This window comes from Periophthalmus magnuspinnatus, chromosome 9 (genome assembly GCF_009829125.3).
Source record: "Periophthalmus magnuspinnatus isolate fPerMag1 chromosome 9, fPerMag1.2.pri, whole genome shotgun sequence".
NCBI classification, from domain to species: Eukaryota; Metazoa; Chordata; class Actinopteri; order Gobiiformes; family Gobiidae; genus Periophthalmus; species Periophthalmus magnuspinnatus.
In genome coordinates, this window is record NC_047134.1 from 22,418,894 (window position 1) to 22,433,988 (window position 15,095).

Sequence of the window (15,095 nt, forward strand, 5' to 3'; positions counted from 1 at the left end):
CTTCTTCATCACAAGTTCAGGCTCTGACTGACCCACCAGAATCTGCAAAAAGGCCAGTTATACAACAGCCAAATCAGGCCACTCCACAGTCCGCTAACAATAGTTCAGGTGGTCTCCTTGGTGGATTATTCAACAAATCAGTTTTAGATCAACAGCAAATGCAAAAAAGCTCTGAGCAGAATCAACCAGTTGGGTTTCTCTCTGGGATTTTGTCATCCAGCCCCACAATGCGCCCATCCTCTGACAGTTCTCCCACACAACAGCAAGTCCCAGGCAACAGGCAGTCCTTACGCAGGCAGGACAACATTCCTCCCCGAACTACCACGTCATCAGAAGCTCAACCTAGGGACCTACTCTCTGGGTTTTTAAGCACTTTAACTTCTGATGCTGCGCCACAAGGAAACCAGACAGGTGAGACGGGGAATGCTTCTGTTGCTGGTCCATCAAAGCCTAAACAACCAGAAGGCGTGTATCCTGGTCAAACACCGTCCCAGCAAAAACCCAAAACATCTCCTAGTTCAACAGTCCAAAGTGGTCAAAGTGGCTTTCTTTCAGGTATTTTAAAGCTTGCGTCTGGTGATAATGTATCATCCGATCCACCTTTGTCTCCACCAGTTAAACCTGAACAAAAGCAACATGGGCAGCCACATTTGTCAGGACTGTCTCAGACTTCCTCTCAAGTCCAGCAGCAACTTTCAGGGCAGGGTAGACCACCTATTCAAAGAGCTAAGCCAGTAGAGACTCATACCACACAAGATGCAAAAAGCCTTTCACCAAGAGGTTTTCTCTCTAACCTGTTCAGTGGTGTTGAGGAACCACAGGACAATAAGCAACAGTCACCAGCCATTGAGCTGAAAACTGAAGACCCTAAGTCCAAGACAAGTGGACATATTTCCAGTACATACAGAGACAGCACTGTCCCTGGTGGAGGAAATGGAACTGGAAAGGCCCCAGTCCCCAATATAAATCTACCTGTGTCTTTTAATGATACAACAGGCAGTTTAGCATCAACAATTGTGCACAAAGATCCAACTATATCCCCCACTCAACAATATATGGAAGAAATCCAGCGCCTCCTGTATGGGACAGCAAATGAATATGGTTATAAAGATCTTTTATACAACTTTACGGAGCATGGGGTAATTCCAGCAGATCTCTATGAGCACCACTGCCTCATAGAAGCTCTTCTGTGGCAGCAGCTCAATGACTATGCTCTCGCTGAGGCCATGGCTTCCCAAGTTCAAGTACCATGCCAAAACTTAAGGCAAGAAATTATGACTCAAGCTGCTCCAACAGAATGGGAAGTGAATCCTATTTTGCATCCTGAACAAATACATGCTAGAAATTTTCATGTACCCGCTTATCCCTGGAGGGAGGCTAGCGGGCAGCTTTTTGAGTACAGGTCTCATTTTTTAGAACCTGATGAGGATCTTGTATTGTTTGATATGAGTTGTAAAGACAGGAAACCTTGGAGTAGCTGTGATCATTTAAATGAGCTTGATAGCAAAAGAAAGACTTGGATTTCAGGTAGTAGCGCTATGAACCTAACCAAGGGTGGCAAAAACGCACTACGTCGACGACATTCAGTCACAGAATGTATTCCGAAGGAAATCTGCAATGTCACAGATAGCATAGTTTCAGTAACAAATGCTAGCAATGGCTTTAAAGAACCTACAGATTTTTGGAAACTTCTTGCTTCCAAAAAGGGTCCAATTGATCTGACACCTGGGGTTATGGATTTGAGTAAGTCTGCAGGAGAGTCAAGTTCTGAGGAGGAAATGCTATTTAAGAATTTAGAATGGTACAATCAGTGGCTGTCACTTTTGGAACAAGGGCTTTGGTGGCCAGCAGAGACGGGAGACTGTGGCTATTATATCTATACTGATGAGGACTATATTTATTCTCTGCTAACTGATCGAGCCGGCAAAAATCTCTATGCATGTGCTGCACCAGAGGAACCTCCAGCAACTCTGAGAAATGTCCCAAATACAACTCCTCTACTGAAGAATAAGGAACAAACAACATTATGTGGTTTTAAAATCCCCCTTTACAATGACAGCGCCGACATGTTTGCTTCAGATGGGCTGCAGAGTGTATCAGTAGATCTTTCCTCAGCTCTTAGAAAAGGTGAGAAAATAATGAACATGAATTTGGAAAGTTTTTCTCAAATGTTTGAGGAGTCTATGACACTGCAAGCAGATCAGCCTGTGGATCTATCTGTGTATAAGTTAAGAAAGGTCAAAGCTGAAGTTACTGTGCAAAACCTCTCCTCTGAGGAGACAAAGATGGCCACCGACCTGACTAAGAAGATTTCATCAAAAGAACATGGAGGCCCATACTGGAAAAAAAGCTCTCCTATGGCATCTCCAGTGCCAAAAGAACCATCCCCACTAATGTTCTCTGGCAAACATAGACCAATTCCTCAAATTAGAATTGCACATGTAGATGATCAACCAACAGGGACTATAACAAATTTAAAATCCTCTAGCAATGTAACCAAACCTGTAGCAAGTGGGTCATCAAATCACTCTGGAGGCTTTAGTATTCTACCTGTGACACCAACTTCAAAAACACAAGGTCAGGTCGGAGGGACCCATGTAATGGCACCAGTACAGTCTCCACAGAGTGTTTCTGGAATATTTTCTGTAACTGGAGCACCTCATGTTTCTACACATTTATCACAATCTACAGGGAAAGCACCCACAACTCAGCTAACACCAATAAGTCCTGTTAAGAATGTATCCATGATAGTCTCCAAAACGCCAGCACCCCATAATTCCACAGCTGTATTACCTCCAGCCAGCAAAGCATCCCCAGTACAGGCAACACAGGTTTCAACACCAATACCACCATCTCTAGGTAAAGCACACACAGGACAGTCACTACAAATGAGTCCTGTCAAGAATCTATCTAATACTACAAAAAGGGTGCCTCATGTTCCAGTGCCTATAACAACATCAGCTCACAAAGAACCAACAGTTCAGTCACCAGAGTTCAATCCAGTCAAGAATATGCCCACAACAGTTCCCATAACTACCATCTCCCATGTTTCCTCATCCAGACCTCAGCTTTTGAGACAACAGTCCAATGCTAACCAAACTAAAGCCTCCCCTCAAGCAAAAACAACCATTCTGATAGAGAACAATAAAACAGAAAGCACAAGCAGAACCACAGGGGAAGAAAGACTACCTTCACATGCCAAACCAAAGCTTCATATACTCAATAGCACTCCAGTACCATGTGGAACCCCTGGTCTCAATACATATAGACAAAACCATTCAGGTCCCAGTGATTCTCAGTTTGGAAAAAGAGTGTTAGATTTTTCTTCTCCAAAAGTCAATAGTTCTACACAAAATGATGTAATCTCAAACGAACCAAAGCAAACAGATGAAGTTCTTGACTACACAAAATACAAGACTAAAAGGTTTAAAGAAAAGAAGCTGTTGGAGTCATTGGATTTAGATGGGAACAGTGCAGCTGTAGACCTCACTCATGAGGAGGCAAGTCCTAATGACAATATTGTGAACACCACCATAAGAAGGCCACCCTTACTGCACTGTACATTTCCTGAAGTTTCACCTTGTACTTCACAAAACAGTACTGCCCCAGCCAACTCAATCAAAAGTGCTCTAGATATGTCTGCTCATAAGACAAAGAATAATACAGTGGAAAGTCATCATCAAAACAAGTCCATCGACTTGTCTGGTAGAGAATCTAAAAAAAGAGAGAGACTGCAACAGATAAAAGACACTACATCATATTCCAGTAGCTCCAGAGTAGCTTCCCAATCATTTCAGAAAACTCGTCAAGACAGATTCATCGACTTCCATCGAGAATCTTCAGAGCCAGTCAAAAGGGAGGGACTTCAAGAGACAAAGGACACAATGGCATATTCCAAAATAGCCTTGCAAACACATCAGAAAACATGTTCAGGTATTCCTCCGCCTACCACCCCAATTGACATGTCCTCAAAAATTGCTAAAGTCTCATTGGAAGCACCACTCACATTGGGTCAAACTGAGACTGTGTCACTTGTGAAGATGAAACCAGCTGAAATAAGGGAAGGAGTGGGTCTTCCGCTTGTGGTTGAACTTGCACCTTCTCAAACCAGGATCCAAAAAATCCAATCCTTTGAAGAGCACTTTGGCCAGAGGGAAGTGGGTGTAAAGCTTGAACAAAGTGAAGTTTTCAACCACAAAAATTTTGCTTTAAACGCAGCACCAGCCAGCTCAGCGAAAAGGGCATTGGATATGTCCACCAAACCAGTAATCATAGACATACCGCCAGAAGAGTGCCCAGTTCCCCTCGTCAGATCTAGATCCTCAAGTCTTTCACATGACACAGTTGGGATTCCATTAATTGTGGAAACAAAGTCCACCACTGACCAAGTGAAAAGACAACCAGTCCCAATGAGGTCCATAGAAGTGACAGAAGCTACTTTTTTCAGTGATATGAAAAAATCCATGACACCAGCATTGGAGTGTTCTTTGGATATGTCCTCAAAATCACACCAGAAGCATCCAGAACCTGAACCTGTACTTTCTTTCCCCCACGTGGTCCCTCTGGTGAGACGTAGGACCAGTCTCGTAACAGATGGGTCAGTGGGCATGCCTCTCATTGTTGCCCAATCTACTAATCAACAAGTTGGACAATCCCGAGCTGGTATCAGTACAATTGAGACTCTTCATAAACAGATATCAACCTCTCATGACCATGAGGCTTTTTCTAGCTCAAGGCAAATCAAAAAAGAGCAACATGAGCAGATTAAACCAGTGGACTTCTCAGGAAATGACAGAAATGTTTCTGCAGCACTTGAATGTGTCGAATCGCCTCCCTGTCAACCACAGAATTTTACCTCTGACAAGTACACTGATCTACAGCAGAAAAAAGTGGGAACAAGAATAGCAACAACACAGTGGGCTGGTGTTATTAACCTCAGCATGGAATCTCAATGTCCTCAAACAGAAGTCAAAGCCATGCCTCTTACAAAAGGACTGAGTTTGCCATCAGTAGATGGTCCAGTTCCAGCATCATCGCCTGCTCCAGAAAATACACATTCAAATGTAAAACTAGCTTCTCAGACAATGCATGAGTGTTCAGTCAGCATCAGGGATAATGCTCTTGCATCTGTCATGCATAGCATGATTGTATCTCAACACTCCCCACCTGTGTACTCTGACAGGGTCACCTTCACTGCTGTTCATAGTACAACGCATTCATATTTGCCTAACCAGACCCCCAGTTTCCAGCCTCCTCCTGCAAGTCCAAGATCAAAAGTTCTAGTCAAACAGCCTACTGTGGTAAGCTTGGAGAGCATTGAAGAAATACCACATGAAAGTCAATCCATACCAATGGTTCAATTGTTGGTCAGTTCTCAGGCATCAGTGTGTACAACAGGGCCTTCACTGACCCAGGCACACCAAAGTCCAACAAGCCAATCTACATCTGGTTATGCTGAGAGACCTCTTCAAATCCCAGAAAAACAATGTACTGTCAACACACTAACTAGCTCATCTATCAGTGAGTCTTCTGTAGTTTTGAAGGGGAGTGTGCAACAAGCAACAAGTACAAATGTGGAAGCAAGCGGTCTGCCAAAAGTATCCAGAGCGGTGTCACCAGAAATGACAAAAGGCAAGCCTCAAGAATCTTCTGTCAAGGGTTTGGTGTCATTATTTAGTGACTTAGGCTCAAAACCAGTAAATGTTTCTTCCGAAGAAACAAGTATTGTTAGTGCAACTGTGAGCTCTCCTTCCTTCACCCTCATCTCTACTCTGTCCGGTGGTGTGGATATTTCCAAGAAATCTGAAAATAGTGAAGAAGTGACTATTTTGCTTTCACCTTCAAGAGAGCTAAACGCAGAGTCATTAGATTCAGGTCAGAAAAGTCTTTCTAAAAGTCCATCCATCTTACCTGAAATCAGTACCAATACTTGTGACCAGACTGTAGAGACTAATGAGCAGACCATCTCAGGCACATCCAAAACACCGGCTCTCATGACTGATAATGATAGTTGTGAAGTCGGTACATATGCTCAAAAAAGACCCTACCCTCCATCCATATACATTGGTATTGGTCCTGAAGCACAGTCTAATAATGCAGAATTGGACCCAAGTGAGCCTAAACCTCATGTAAGGATTCCTCATATTTTTGTTTCTGCGGCTAGTCCAACAGAGGATGACACAAGTAAAGATCAAACCAGTTTATTATTGCACAAAGTGGAAGAGCCAAGTTGTACAGACAACAGTGAAGAAAAGGCTTTAGGTAATGAAGATTTGAAACCGTTTGACTTACTGGAGAGCCAAATAACCACACAAGTCTGCAGCCCCGACCAAGGATCCAACAGTCAGCAAGAAGCAGAGTTGCCCACATCCACAATAGTTTATGCTGACACAAAGAAACAAGATCCACTTTTCATAGGAACTAACACAACTATTTCAACCTCTGATTCAGAAATGACAGTAGACCCCTGCAAGCCACCAATATCAGAGACTAATACAGAATCTCTAAATAATAATCTTGTGTCTACCCTAGAATCTGTTCAAACTGTGTCCTCACCTACTGTGGGTTGTGAAATGGACAAATCAGAATCAATCTCCAAAGATGAGCAAATAGCCACAGTTTCAGATGAAAAGACACCTTTGCTAGATAAGGGCTTATCAGTGAGTGAAGTGAACTCCACCTCCATCTCTGAGCCAGTACCTGAGAAAACCAAAGCCGCAGATGAGACCATTCTAGATCACCAAGACAAAGAAAAAACACAAAGTCAGTTCCTGACAGAAGGTTTCATGTCCATGTTTAGCAGCTCAAAAACAGAACAAGCAACCTCTTCTCCTGGTCTGTCATTACTTGGTGGGATCCTGCCTTCCTCGTCAGGAAAGGAAATCGTTTCAGTGTTTGGAGGATCAAGTGTCCAGTCTTCTCAGGCACCCAAAGACCCACCGCCTCCAGCCACTCATCAAGAAAATCAAGGAAAGGGGATTTTCCCCATGTTTTCTGGGTCTCAAATTCCAATACAAGCCACTCCGGTTGTGTCTGGTTGTGAGAGTGTTCCTCGTAGTGACCCCATACCCAAACCTCCTTCAACAAAAGAGCCCCCATCCAAAGGTTTCTTTTCGGTCTTCAGTGGCTCGCAGCAAACTCCCAGTCCCAAAGCATCCCCCAGTACACCAGGACCAAAGCCTACCCCATCGTCTCTATTTGGGGGAATTCTGACAGGATCCACTGCTTCAAAGGACACTCCAGCTGGGGGGTTGTTTTCAAAGTTTGGAATCTCGAGTCCTCAGCCCACAACTCAAACTAGACCTCCAACAAGAACTACACCTCAAAGACCCCAGGATTCTGAGACACCCAGCAAAGGACTTTTCTCCATGTTCAGTCAAAATCTGCCCTCTGTCTCACAATCAGCCAATACTAAAGCCCCAGACTTAGATGGCATCTTCAAAATGCCCTCTTTCTTATCTATGAGTGGTAATTCTGATCCAGACAAAACGTATAATACTAATGGTGTGTTAGGAGCACATGTCCATGAAGAAACAAAGACAGATTTTACACAAACCAAGGACACTAAACAAACAACTGAACCCAAAGTACAACATGTCAGTAAAGATCTGGATGAGGCTACTGAAGATGCCTCCTCCATACCTGCTTCAGAAATGCAGCCTTCACTTAGTTTTGACTTTAAGGATTCTGGAACAGCAGACTCAAAGATCTGTGTTGAGCCCTCAGAGCCCACACCATCAGACCCAGATACCCAGACACTCATGAAAACCACACTGGATACATCTGGACAGGACACAGAAATGATGCCGTTGACATGTAGAGAAGAACACATTGAAACTGGAGATGAATCAGCTGAGACATGTGGCCTTGAGTCTGACCATGACCAATTAATCATATCCACAACAGAATCTGTGGACATTCTCAGTCATGTCCCAACAGCTGAAAGTGTGGTTGACACATCCAGTGACCCAAAGAACAATGATCAAACAGAATGCCTTGGTAACATAAACCAGGGAGGAGTGAAAGACCCAACATTAGTGTCCAGCACATTGTCTGAACCACCCATGACTGATGCTGAGCAATGTAGAGATGGAGGAAGATCTACGCTTATTGTCACGGATTCTCCAATGACAGAAACTCAATTGTCTACAGATACATCTAAGGATATTAATCAGAGTACTGCACCTGAAGAGAATGCAGATGTCACAATCAAAACTCCAGTCACTGCCAAATCTGAAGAACACTGTCCAAAAGCTCCCAAAATTGAAGAACACACTCCAGAATTTCCATCATCTGAGAAACGCACTCTAGAGTCTTCAAAATGCAATGATCAGACTGTAGAATCTGACAAATCTGAAGGCCAATCTCTAGAACATTCTAAATTGGATGATCACAATCTAGAACCTCCTAAATTCGCAGTGCGTGCTGCAGAACTTCTCAAATCTGAGGCAGAACATGGTCCAGAAATTCTCAAATCTGAGGAAAAATCTCTAGAACGTTCCAAACCAGAGGAACAGTCTCCAGAACCTCCCAAATGCGACATGCACACTGTAGAACTTGGAAAACCAGAAAACCAAGCACTGGTCCCTACCAAATCTGAAACATCAACATGTAACACATCAGAACCATGTGTTGTACTACCTTCACAGCCTGTGCCAAGCTCATCACCTGCACCTGGCATTGCAGAACCACCGATGGCAAGGCCCAGGATGAGAGCTCCAGGGGCTGTGGGGCCACAGGGACAGAGGATGACAGGACCACGGATGGGAATGGTTAGGCCAGAGGGAGGTAGGATGAGTGGACCCAGACCACCACGACCACAGAAAGCCCCAGAGCCCGCTCCCTTCTCTGGCTTCATGTCCATGTTCTCAACCCCAGCTGCCCCCAGTAACACGTCATCGATTGGTGGGCTCTTCTCCTCTTCTACAGGCTCACTTTTTGGATCAGTTTCAAATCCTTCTCCCAAAAAGCAGGAACAGAAAACTTCTTTCTTTGGCCTCTCCACCAACATTGGCACAGACACATTGGCAAACGATATTTTTGGTATGTTCAAGGGTCCTGGATCCACAAACTCAAATGAGCCTTCACAGTCTAACAGTGCTGACAGTGAAAAGAGAAACGATCATTCTGCGCCAGAAGACACACCAACCCCAGAGTTAGATTTCAGTGGAGATGCTAAGCCATCACTGGAGCTTGAGCAAAAGACCAAGGGCTCTGAAGACTCCGTCATCTCTGATTCTGGACCCACAGAGCAGCCATCCTCCCGCACCACAGACAAACCTGAGGAAACATCTGCTAAAACTGAGGAGTGTGCAGAGGGAGAGCAAATGGGTCACACTACAGCTAATCAGGACACATCACCTCAACCCCCTGCAGAAGAAAACCTGAACACAGAGACTGCCAGTGGGCTTTTCTCAGGCTTCAAGACCTTCTCGTCCAACATATTTCATGCTGAGAAGACAAGTGCAGTGAAAGATTCCACAGCATCTGTGTTAAACTTAAACCTTGGCTCAGTTTTTGACACTCAGCCCACAAAGCCTGACCTTTCTGAGCCATCACCAGCTGCACCAGCCCAGTCAAAGAGTCAGTCGGTAGAAGAAGAAACTGAGGCTGAGAAGGTGTCTCCTGCCTCTGGAGAAACTGAAGGTGCAGATGAAAGTGAGACAGAACATCTGACCGAGGATTCCACAACAGGGAGTTGTGACTCCTTAAGCCAGTCGCCTCTGTCTGACATCCACTCTCTGCCCCCCTCACTGCCCCCCTCACTGTCCCCCTCACTGCCTACCTCACTGTCTCAGGAGAAGGTCCCTCCACCAGAGCTCCACACTAGTCAACAAGTTTCGACCACAGAAGACCATACAGAGAGGCCAACCAATGCACAGAGCAGGCAAGTTCACAATATCTCCCTTCTGTGCCATTCTTTTTGCTTCTCTTTTGAATGTAAGTCTCTGGACCTTTAGTCGAGAGAGTCTTAGTGCACCAAAAGTTGTATTAGTTGACTAGTCATTTTATTTAGATTAATAGGGCAACAGCAGAAAGGAGGAGTGAGTGAGTTTGCTGAAGATTTGTCATTTTTTCCTATTTATATGTAAAATAGATAGATTACACTTGTGAATCATGAGTTTAATTATTCTTAATATAAATATATTATTTCTTTGTATTTACCTGCATAAATAGTTGTCTTTTCATGAACTCTCATGCAGGTGTAGTCTTATGAGTGCAGTTTGAGTCAGATACATATAGATACGTAATAGTTTCAAGTGCATTTGCCAAGCCTCCTTTTTAGTGGACTAATTGATAATCTTTAGTCGATCAAGAATTTTTGTAGTCAAATACGGCCCTATTAGAATGCACCTCTGTTGTCTTATTCCACTTTGTTTCATGTCATAAAGTGAACCTATTGTTTCTTCTATTGCAGTGCTCCTGACAACAGTCATTTAGATCCAGGTCCACAGGAGGACCCGATAACATGTCAGCCCAAGTCTGGTTTGGAGCAGACATCTACAGATGTCCATGAACCTCTGCCCATGCCAAGCCAAGCAGCTGCTCAGGATGAAGAAAGGGGAGAGCTTGGACTGAAGCAGGAAGTTGAGGGACAAGAACATCGGAGAGAGAGTCAGGGGGAGAGCCACAGAATGAGTGAGCAAGAAGACGAGACTGAGGAGAAGGAGTTACATTCTGAGCCAGAGCCTGGAGTGAGAAAGGACCAGGAGGAACCAGCACTCATCTTGCCCCCACAGCACAGTGTCACTCCCTGCAAGTCCAGGTAAGCAGATTTGAAAGACAGGATTATAGAACTGAATGAATATAATAAGAGTTGTTAATTAGCATATGTGCTAATACAGTTGAAACCTGAAGTTTACATACACAATATAAAAACACAGATGCTTTTTTTCTCATTGTTTGACATGAAATACTAAAGTTTTCCTGTTTTAGGTCAATTAGGATCATCATTTTTTTTCTTTTTACTAAAAATGCCAGAAGAATGAGAGAAGGTGGGTTTTTTTTACAATTTGTGATTACTTTCTTCAAAGTCAGAAGTTTAAATACAGTAAGAATACTATGCATTTAAACAATTTGAGAAAAACCCAGATCATGATGTCATGTCTTTAGAAGCTTTTGATGAAGGCACATGTGAAACACACTCTTTCTTTTGTAACTTCATGTGAAAGTCAAAAGAAATCAGCCAAGATATTAGGAAGAGAAGAATTCTGTGTGTGGACAATTCTGGTTCATCCTTGGCTGAATGTGGCATCTCCAGGCATCTTCAGATGCCTGAAGGTGAAATTGTGTTTAAGAAATCTTTCTCTCATTATTCTGGCATTTAGCATATAGAAATAATTTTGGTAATCCTAATTGACCTAAAATAGGAACAGTTTAGTCTGATTTCACATCATATATGCATGTGTCTTTTAATATAGTGTATGTAAACTTCTGCTTTAAATGTTTCACTTAATACTTTCACTTTCAGATCACAGTTTATATCAAATGTAGCAATGTTACAAGATAGTTGTTTTGCGCTGTGAGCCTCGTAACACTTTCTGGACCACTTTATTCTGAAGAGTGGATTTTTTTTTTTTACCTGTACTTGGACAAACCGCAGTAGATAATGATCTCGAAGATGTAGTTGGATCATATGTTAGACATTTTGCCTGCAACTTTAATGAGAATATTTACATAGGCATGACATGCTGGGCTCTGTGCAGACACACACACAGAACCTGTGAGTGACTCACATTGTGCTCCATGTTGCACCTTGAGTGGCTCGTGTTGCACTCAATGCTGCATATTGAGAGACGTTTCTGCGGTATACTGTGGGTTCTAAAACTTTACGATTTACTTTACGATTAACCTACTGTGGCCATAAATATTCACGGTAGTTGAAAAAATTGTTAATCTTGACATCCCTATTCACCACTCATTCACACATTAATATATTGGCACAAACATGGATTTAGTTATTAGAATCACTACAGTAGATGTCTGTGTAATTCCTCAGTTGCCAAGGTCTGATCCATAGTAAAAGTCAAATCTGTCAACTGGACAGAAAGTTGTATGAGTCAACATGTTTCGCTGCTCATCCAAGCTGCTTCTTCAGTTCTGGTCAGATTGCGGGCCGACACTGCCCTATATCTATCTGAAGGGAGGAGCTAACTACACTGAAACTGTAAACAGCTATTCTTTACAGGTTTCTGTATGTAGGCTGGGTCTGTTGAACTACACTAAGTGTGAACTGAGCCTGAGACCTACATAGCATAATCATTCAGCCTAAGTAGTGGTTAGATTTATAACTCCATCGTCAGACCCACAGCAAAACAAGGAAATGAAGAAAAAAAAAAGAGCCTAGCCGGTAGGCTCATACAGGCTGAATAATTATGCTAAGTAGGTCTCAGGGTACATGGCCACATGGACTATTGGCCATATTGGCCAGATTAAGTTATGTTCAACTCCAGGCATCTTTTTGATGAGAAACAGCATTATAATATAGATCAGACAATAGTGAAATATGGGCTCTGTCCCCACTAACATATCTGACCAATTTGTACTCACGAATTGCCGTCAACATCACAAAACAAAAAAGATAGTACCTTATTTTATTATGCTGATGATATTTTTTTTAAATATCTCCTCAGCTTCGATTTTGGGCCTCCTCCCTGCTCTCCTGCCACTGTCAGATGGCTAAAAGTCTACAACCGTGTCCGTCTGCAGCTTCTAGAGGTATGTCACTGCTCTTCCTTCTGAAAGGCTTGAGTTTCAGTTTGGAGACGAGAGTTTTGGGGGTAGAGTTTGGATTTGTGTGAGAGCACTGAGGTGAGTGAGATGTGTCAAAAATCAAAAAGAGGAAGTAAACGAATAGGAAAAAATGAAATAAAACTGAAAATTTAAATGGCATGATTTCTAACACTGATACAGTCAATATTACTGAGGTCTGTTTGTATGAGCTTTGCATTGTATAGCTTGGGCACCATCGCCTCACTTATGAATGTGTTCACATAAAGTATTAAAAAAAAAAAAACAGAATTCAGACAGAATTCTGGCATGGCACAGATCGGGCCAAGGTTACAAAAAATGTCTGCTGCACTTAAGGTTCCTAAGGGCACAGTGGCCTCCATAATCCTTAAATGGAAGATGTTTGGGATGACCTGAACCCTTCCTAGAGCTGGCTGTCCAGCCAAACTGAGCAATCGGGGGAGAAGAGCCTTGGTGAGAGAGGTAAAGAAGAACCCAAAGATCACTGTGACTGAGCTTCAGAGATGCAATCGGGAGATGGAAGAAATTTCTAGAAAGTCAGCCACCACTGCAGCCCTCTACCAGTCGGGCTTTATGGCAGAGTGGCCTGACGGAAGCCTCTCCTCAGTGTAAGACACATGAAAGCCCGCATGAAGTTTGCTAAAAAAACACCTGAACGACTCCAAGATGGTCTGATGAGACCAAGATAGAACTTTTTGGCCTTAATTCTAAGCGGTATGTGTGGAGAAAACCAGGCACTGCTCATCACCTGTCCAATACAGTCCCAACAGTGAAGCATGATGATGGCATCATACTGTGGGGATGTTTTTCAGCTGCAAGGACAGGACGGCTGATTGCAATCAAAGGAAAGATTAATGCGGCCAAGTACAGGGATATCCTGGACGAAAACCTTCTCCAGAGTGCTCAGGACCTCAGACTGGGCCGAAGGTTCACCTTCCAACAAGACAATGACCCTAACCACACAGCTAAAATAACGAAGGAGTGGCTTCAGGAAAACTCTGTGACTGTTCTTGAATGGCCCAGCCAGAGCCCTGACTTAAATCCAATTGAGCATCTCTGGAGAGACCTGAAAATGGCTGTCTGCCATCCAACCTGACAGAAGTGGAGAGGATTTGCAAGGAGGAATGGCAGAGGATCCCCAAATCCAAAAAAACAAACTTGTTGCATCATTCCCAAAAAGACTCATGGCTGTATTAGCTCAAAAGGGTGCTTCTACTAAATACTGAGCAAAGGGTCTGAATACTTATGGCCGTGTGATATTTCAGTTTTTCTTTTTTAATAATTCTGCAAAAATTTCAACCATTTTGTGTTTCTGTCAATATGAGGTGCTGTATGTACATTAATGAGGAAAAAAAATGAATTTAAACATGATTTTAGCAAATGGCTGCACTATAACAAAGTGAAAAATTTAAGGGGGCCTGAATACTTTCCGTACCCACTCTGTATGTATGTGTGTATATATATATATATATATATATATATATATATATATATATATATATATATATATATATATATATATATATATATATATATATATATATATATATATATATATATATACTACTACACTACACACTACACTCACACACACACACCCACACACACACACATACATACATACATACATATATATATATATATATATATATATATATATATATATATATATATATATATATATAAATTACTTTTTATCACAGAGGTAATAAACTACTAAAAGTCCCAAGGGTTGTAGGAAGAAACTGTGAGTTGTGTGGTTCTTGACTTAATGCTTCTGTATAGTGTGAGTTTGAGGGATGCCACTGTGTATGACATTTGCTTTGAAAAAAAAAAAAAAATTGTGGTTATGCAATTAGTTGGAAAGATGTGGTGAGATATTTTTTAAAAATCTAATTGTCCAAATGTTTGCAGTCTTATACTGTATTCATCATGTCATTTTTGTGGTGTGTGTATTTTATTTATTTTATATTTATTTTTATTTTTTTTTCATGACAAGCCTTCCAAATGTGAGGAATAGACATTACGAATTTCCAAAATCAGAAGAAATACAGGAATATAAGATAGAGAAATACAATGTAGAACCTCAAAGCAGAACAACAATCTCTAGAACATTCTAAATTGGAAGAACATGCTAAGAGCATTCTCCAAAACGTCCCAAATATGAAGAAAATGCTACAGAACATCCCAAATCTGAATCTTCCCAAACCAGAAGAACAATTTCCAGAACCTCCCAAATCTGAAAAAAAAACACACTCTAGAACTTGGCAAAGCAGAAAACCAAACCAAATCCAACCAAATCTCACACCTTACCATTTTAACTATCCTATTTTCCTTATTTTGAT